The sequence below is a fragment of the Triticum dicoccoides genome, chromosome 3A, assembly GCF_002162155.2.
Source record: "Triticum dicoccoides isolate Atlit2015 ecotype Zavitan chromosome 3A, WEW_v2.0, whole genome shotgun sequence".
Classification (NCBI taxonomy): domain Eukaryota; kingdom Viridiplantae; phylum Streptophyta; class Magnoliopsida; order Poales; family Poaceae; genus Triticum; species Triticum dicoccoides.
The window spans coordinates 744,394,695-744,401,257 of NC_041384.1; the positions used below are offsets into that span (position 1 = coordinate 744,394,695).

Genomic DNA, 6,563 nt, shown 5'->3' on the forward strand with positions numbered 1-6,563 from the left:
TGCAAACTACATAGTAGGACACTTTGAGCATCCACCACACACCATACAAAATGGAACAACTTCCTTACACCAAATAGCCATGTCCGCATCTCAACCACCCGAATTTAACTCTGGATACCTGCAGAACATCAACGGCATCTCAGTCAAACTAATTTATCATGCCCACTCAGAAAAACAAATTATGGATGATTCCCAAAAATAAATATTAACCTTGCCATAGTGCAAATTATACGAAAAAATATCCAGAGCTCAATCATCCCATCATTATTCGACAAACTGATAACACAAATGGAGAACAACAATAACAGAGCATTTAGTTTGTACTGGCAGCTGTATGTTGACATGTTTACAAGATTCTTGCTACATAACTATGTACGATCGCAGTTGAAACTAAGAGATCGGTGACTTTCCACCAATCATGTGACGCAAAAAATAACAGAACTCCCAAGAATGTTGACTCATTCCAGATTTACTTTTTTGTGCCACGCTATTTATGAGGCTCGGAGTACGATAGAAAAATGTCTAGTATGCCAAACTAGTATGTCTAGTACGAAGGAAAATGCAAGCATAGAATATGCACCATCTTGTAAATTGGGTAACCAAACAAAAAAAGGGTATAAGAAAATAGAAAATTACCTAAGTTGTTTGACAAAGATAGAACATTAGCATATCAGGTGTGTTCAAAGTTCTGGCCAGATCCGTCCCTTTCCTCCCAACTCCACTGCCTAGAAGAAAATGAAACCCAAACCAAATGAAAATTCAAAGAAAAGTCCAATGTGGCTCCACATATATTGCCAGGTCCAAAAAAGAATTAGTGTATTATATGTTTAGAGAAAATGCATTTACCCAGAATAATTGTCGAGTAAGTTGTGTACCAATTATGACAATAAAGCCAAAATAAAGTATGCACGGAATGGGAAACCAGAGTTCCAAAACAAGCATAACATAGCACTACGTGAAATTAATAAACTAGTGCTACTCTTCGATAAAAACTAGAGCACAAGATTCATGAGTTGACGATTTATATCAAGATCGATCAATATAAATTTAATTCTTGCAAGGAAGAATAGTGAATAAGAAAACATGACAAGCCTTAAACCGCCTCCAGATGTTCCAATTGATTAATTATTTCAGATGGTTTCACTCCTGCAGCTATTGCCATTATCCATTTTCTAGAATCCCTCTGATGAAAAGATCATTACAAGCATGTAATTGTATTTAGCCTTTAGCAATGGCCAGGCATCAAAGCAATTACCTGTAGTATAGAAATTCCTGTAGGTATGAAAGGTGTCATGACATATCTAGTTTCTTTTAACAATATGCTTGATCTGCATCGAGTCAATTTGGAGCGTGAAGTTGCCAATCATCGTATATAGAACAACCAAATTTGTGTCCTCATCATACCCAACAAAAAATCCATAACTTATTCTCCTTGGAAGCATCTCATCCAGTGGAATGGTTTTGCGCAGCAACACCCATTCGTCAATACCATCACAGTTAGATTTCCTATCCATAATTGGATCGTCGGGTCCAACAAACCAGCAAGGCCAAGGCCACCATCGGCCATCCGCAAGAGCTGAAAACACCGGTCGTTGGTAACATGGTTTTCCACCGATGTCTTGATCACAACAAGACTTTGCATTTCGAAATCAAAAACAAGAACTTCACCACCACAAATCAACCAGCAAAGTGTATTCCCGACAAGGATGCTGTGGCTTGTCGCAGAAATCTTATTTGCTATGGTCACCGAGAAAATATTGCCCCAAACGCTAGATGCCGAGTCATAGAGAGAACAACATGCCTGTGAACTGAATCCATCGCAGACCTAAACCAATTTAAATGGGCTTGAGAAGCAATCTGCATGGACGTGCCCATCTTCGGCATCAACGCACAGTACAACGTCATGCCAGGTTGAGTTTGTCCTCATAGACTGGAATACTGGTGGAAAAGCCAAGATGTGCTCTTTGCCGGTGAGGGGATCCCACACGACGGTGTCATGCTTATTCGTGTCAATTAGGACAGAGAGACCATGGCAGCAGCCCATGTATGCTTCATCAGTGTGGTAGGGTATGGTGCTCTTGGGCAGGGAGAAGCGGGCAGTAGGGATACGGTAAGGCGAGTCCATGGCAGGAATGAAGCTTTTAGCATACCCTCTGAAGAACCCAAGCAGAGGAGGCTTCCAGTGGTGCTTGAGGAAGGATTTGCGAAACTGGGGGTCGTAGAGGATGCTGCCCCAGTGCTTGGATACGACGGACAAACGGGAGAGCGAGGACTGCTTCGGAGGGAGGCGGACGAGGATCTCGATGAGGAGGTTGTCGTCGCCAAGCACCTCGGACACTGGGTCAGCCAGCGGCACAGAACAGCGCAGCCAACTGCCGTCCACACACGTGGGAAAGGTATCGGCCCTGGCATGAAAAGGAATTTAATCAATGGACACACATATATTCACATCAGGGCAGCTGCTAGAATCCAACACACATATCCACATCCGTCCAGAATAGCGATAGCATATACAAAGCAAGTAGTGCACGACACAAAATTAAGAGGGGGAGGAACACCAATGGGATCTTACCCTTGGCCTTGGGGAGTCTCGGCAGCGGGATCCATCAGCGGTACCCTCTCCTCTCTCTCTCTCTCTCTCTCTCTGCACTGCTGTAGAAGAGGATGGATGTTAGGGTTTGATTAGGAGGGGAAAATCTGGCTAGGGTTTACTAATAGAGGGAAAATAAGATGACACGAAAAGGAATCACTAGTAGATTAGATGGAGAAGGAAGGGAAGGAAAAGGGGTGGGCTAACCAGGATTGGATCTTCGAGGGCGCGGACGGGGACAGGCCAGGGTGAGGTCGCCGACTGCTCCGATCCTTCTTTCTCTAGTCCGTCCACTGCTGAGAGTGGAGAGACTGGGGGGTACGGCAGTTTTCAGATTTTAGACAATGGGAAGCAGGCAGCTGAGTGTTGGAACGCTGAATTTTTCTTTTTCTTTTTTTGAGATTAACGCTGAGGTTGTACGCAGCTGCAGGCTTAGCATGCCATGTAAGATGTAAGGTTGGCCCATCCAAGCCCAGCCTTCTATGTTCCACTGAGAAAATCAATCTTCTAAGAAAAAACACTGGGGATTTTTCTTTCTGAAAACACTGAGAACAACCTATATCGGTCCGGACCGCGGAAGCCATCCAACGCGGGCCTGCATCGGTCCGCTGGGCTGTCCGGACCTGTTTTCTCCCGCTAACCAGAGACAAACGTGGGAAGGTTGGCAGGAGTCCGGACCGCTCCCAAGCCTGTCTCTGACCGCTCTGATCCACCAAAAAACCCTCCACCGCCCCACGCATTTTCGCTCAGCGCCGCTCCAAAGCGTCACACCCGCATTCATACCCAGCTAGAGCGGAAGCAACTGCTCTCCAGCGCCGGCATTGAAGCGGAGCGCCGTCCAGGAGCACCGCCCGCACCGCTTCCCGGTGCAAGCGACTGCCACGCGTTCAAACGACAGAATGGACACCCATCCGTCCATCTGCCTACCACGCTGCTTCCTGGTGCATGCAACAACCACACATTCAAACGACACGGCGGCAACCCGTCCGTCCGACTGCCGCCCGCATTGATGGCACGTGGTTGCCGAGGCATCTCCTCCGGCGCCACTCGTCCGTCCGTCTGCCTCCTACCATTGTTATAAAAGTCGGTACCCCGGCCATGGCTGCTGTCATCAACCTCTGATCCCTCTCCGCACCACTCCCATGATGGATCCCTCCCCTGCCAATGCTCTCTGGGACGGGCTGACGTCAGTCCAGAAGAAGGAGATGCCCTAACACCACATATAGGGTACGGTTAATTGCAATGTCTACCACATCAGCTGACAGTACCTACAAAATTGAGATGTTTGAAATTCCTATAAATTTTGCGCATGTGCATACAAAATTGAGATGTTTGAACTGGCACTAAGCTCTATGCGCTATTATGTCATGAAATGTATGTATAGTTTTTTATTGGTTAATGCTATTGTGTTATCACTTTGGAATATTTTATACAATTTTTGACTAAACTATTAATTTAAGGTTCCATGCCAGTTCCTAGTTTCTTCATGTATTTTATTTCACGCAAAAATCAATACCTAGGAAGATCAAAATACGATTCTAATTTAACATGATATAATACTAAGGCGACTCCAAGGTGTTACAATTTGCCTGACCGAAGATCTTCACTTTTCGCCCTGGAGAAAGTCTGAGTTCACCCCAAAACAATGCGTTCGACAAGGCCATTGCAAGGTACAACCAATAAAGGCCAGAACTTGGGTTTTCATCCCGGGAACCAAGACACGGTACTCGGGGAGCACCACCAAAGTGCAGTCGTCCAGTGTTGCCGCCCCCGCTTGCGGCGGCCGCAGTTGTAAGTCACCAACACAATAGAGGAGAAGATCATTATCTTTTCCCGTCCCATCGCGAGTACTCCTTGGTACATCATGTCATAGTCGACGATCTCGACTAAACACAAGCATGTGAGATAACACCTTCAGAGCCTAATGATCTTCAACCATAACCTCCTTGAATCCCGTTCAAGCCTAGGCTTGTACGTTCCACTCAGAAGAAAAAAAATTGTTCATGTGAGAGAAGAGAAACGCGCGTGCTACCTCTTGAGATTGCGTTGGTTTTTTCCTTGAAGAGGAAAGGGTGATGCAGCACAGTAGTGTAAGTATTCCCCTCAGTTTTGAGAACCAAGGTATCAATCCAGTAGGAGACAACGAGCAAGCCACAGAATACCTGCACAAACAAACACCAACCTTGCACCCAACACGATAAATGGGTTGTCAATCCCTTCACCGTTATTTGCAACGTGAGATCCGATAGAGATGGATAAACGGTAAAGTAATGTTTTTGGTATTTTTGGTATATGGAACAAAATGTAAAAGATTGCACGAAACTAGAATTGTAGATCAGAAACCTATATGATGGAAAATAGACCCGGGGCCATAGGTTTCACTAGAGGCTTCTCTCAAGATAGGAAATAATAGGGTGGGTGAACAAATTACTGCCGAGCAATTGATAGAAAAGCGCAAAGTTATGATGATATCTAAGGCAATGATCATGAATATAGGCCTCACGTCCGTGTCAAGTAGACCGAAACAATTATGCTCTACTACTATTACTCCACACATCGACAGCTATCCAGCATGCATCTAGAGTATTAAGTTCATAAAGAACGGAGTAACGCATTAAGCAAGATGACATGATCTAGATGAATTAACTCAAGCAATATGATGAAAACCCTATCTTTTTATCCTCGATGGCAATAATAAAATATGTGCCTTGATGACCCTACTGTCAATAGGAAAGGACACTGCAAGATTGAACCCAAATCTATGCACTTCTCCCATTGTAAGAAAACACAATCTAGTTGGCCAAACCAAATCGATAGTTCGAAGAGACTTGCAAAGATATCAAATCATGCATATAAAAATTTAGAGGTGATTCAAATAATATTCATAGATAAGCTGATCATAAATTTAAAATTCATCAGATCTTGACAAACACACCGCAAATGAGTATTACATCTAATAGATCTCCAAGAACATCGAGGAGAACTTTGTATTAAGAATCAAAGAGAAAGAAGAAGCCATCTAGCTACTAGCTATGGACCCGTAGGTCTGTGGTAAACTACTCATGCTTCATCGGAGAGGCAATGTTGTTGATTGAGAAGCCCTCCGTGATCGAATCCCCCTCCGGAAGGATGCCGGAAAAGGCCCCAAGATGGGATATCACGGGTACAGAAGGTTGCGGCGGTGGAAAAGTGGTTTCATGGCTCCCCTGGATGTTTGTGGGGTATAAGAGTATATATAGGAGGAAGATCTAGGTCAGGGGGTCACCGATGGGCCCACAAGGTCAGGGGGGCACCCTACCCCCTGGGCGCGCCCTCCACCCTTGTGGCCTCCTCGTGGCTCTTTTGTCTTGCACTCCAAGTATCCTAGGTGTCTTCTGGTCCAAGAAAAATCATCGTGAAAGTTTTATTCTATTTGGACTCCGTTAGGTATTCCTTTTTTGTGAAACTCTAAAACAAGGAAAAAACAGAAACCGGCACTGGGCTCTAGGTTAATAGGTTTGTCCCAAAAATCATATAAAATAGCATATTAATGCATATAAAACATCCAAAACAGATAATATGATAGCATGTAACAATAAAAAATTATAGATACATTGGAGACGTATCAGCGCGTCGGCGGTGGCAGGTCGAGAGGGGAAGAGGATTCTGTGCCGGTGGAGGGTGTGCGCTCACCGGCGAGGACGCGCGTCGCCGTGCCTTCACTGTGCCGCCGACGAGGCATCAATGGAAGGCTGATTGGCGCGATAGCCTTGGCATTGATTCCTCGTGGAAAACCGAGGCGATGAGGACGACGAGCGCGCCCGGTCGCTGACTCACCGGGCCTGCTAGTCTTTTGCGCCAAAATGGTTTCCCCCAGCGCCTCCAGGCGCCCCCCAGCACGCTGGGTTCGGCCTGTGTCCGCTGGTACGAAATTCGTCCATAACCAGCGAAAAGTGGACTTCTGGGGGTGTAACTGAGCCAATTTTTCGGCTCT

General features: G+C 45.5%; 1 pseudogene; it reads right to left on the reverse strand.

Moving 5' to 3' along the window:
* Positions 1-1,743: 1,743 nt before the first annotated feature.
* LOC119273222 lies at positions 1,744-2,412 on the reverse strand (annotated as a pseudogene).
* Between the last annotated feature and the right edge of the window lie 4,151 nt (positions 2,413-6,563).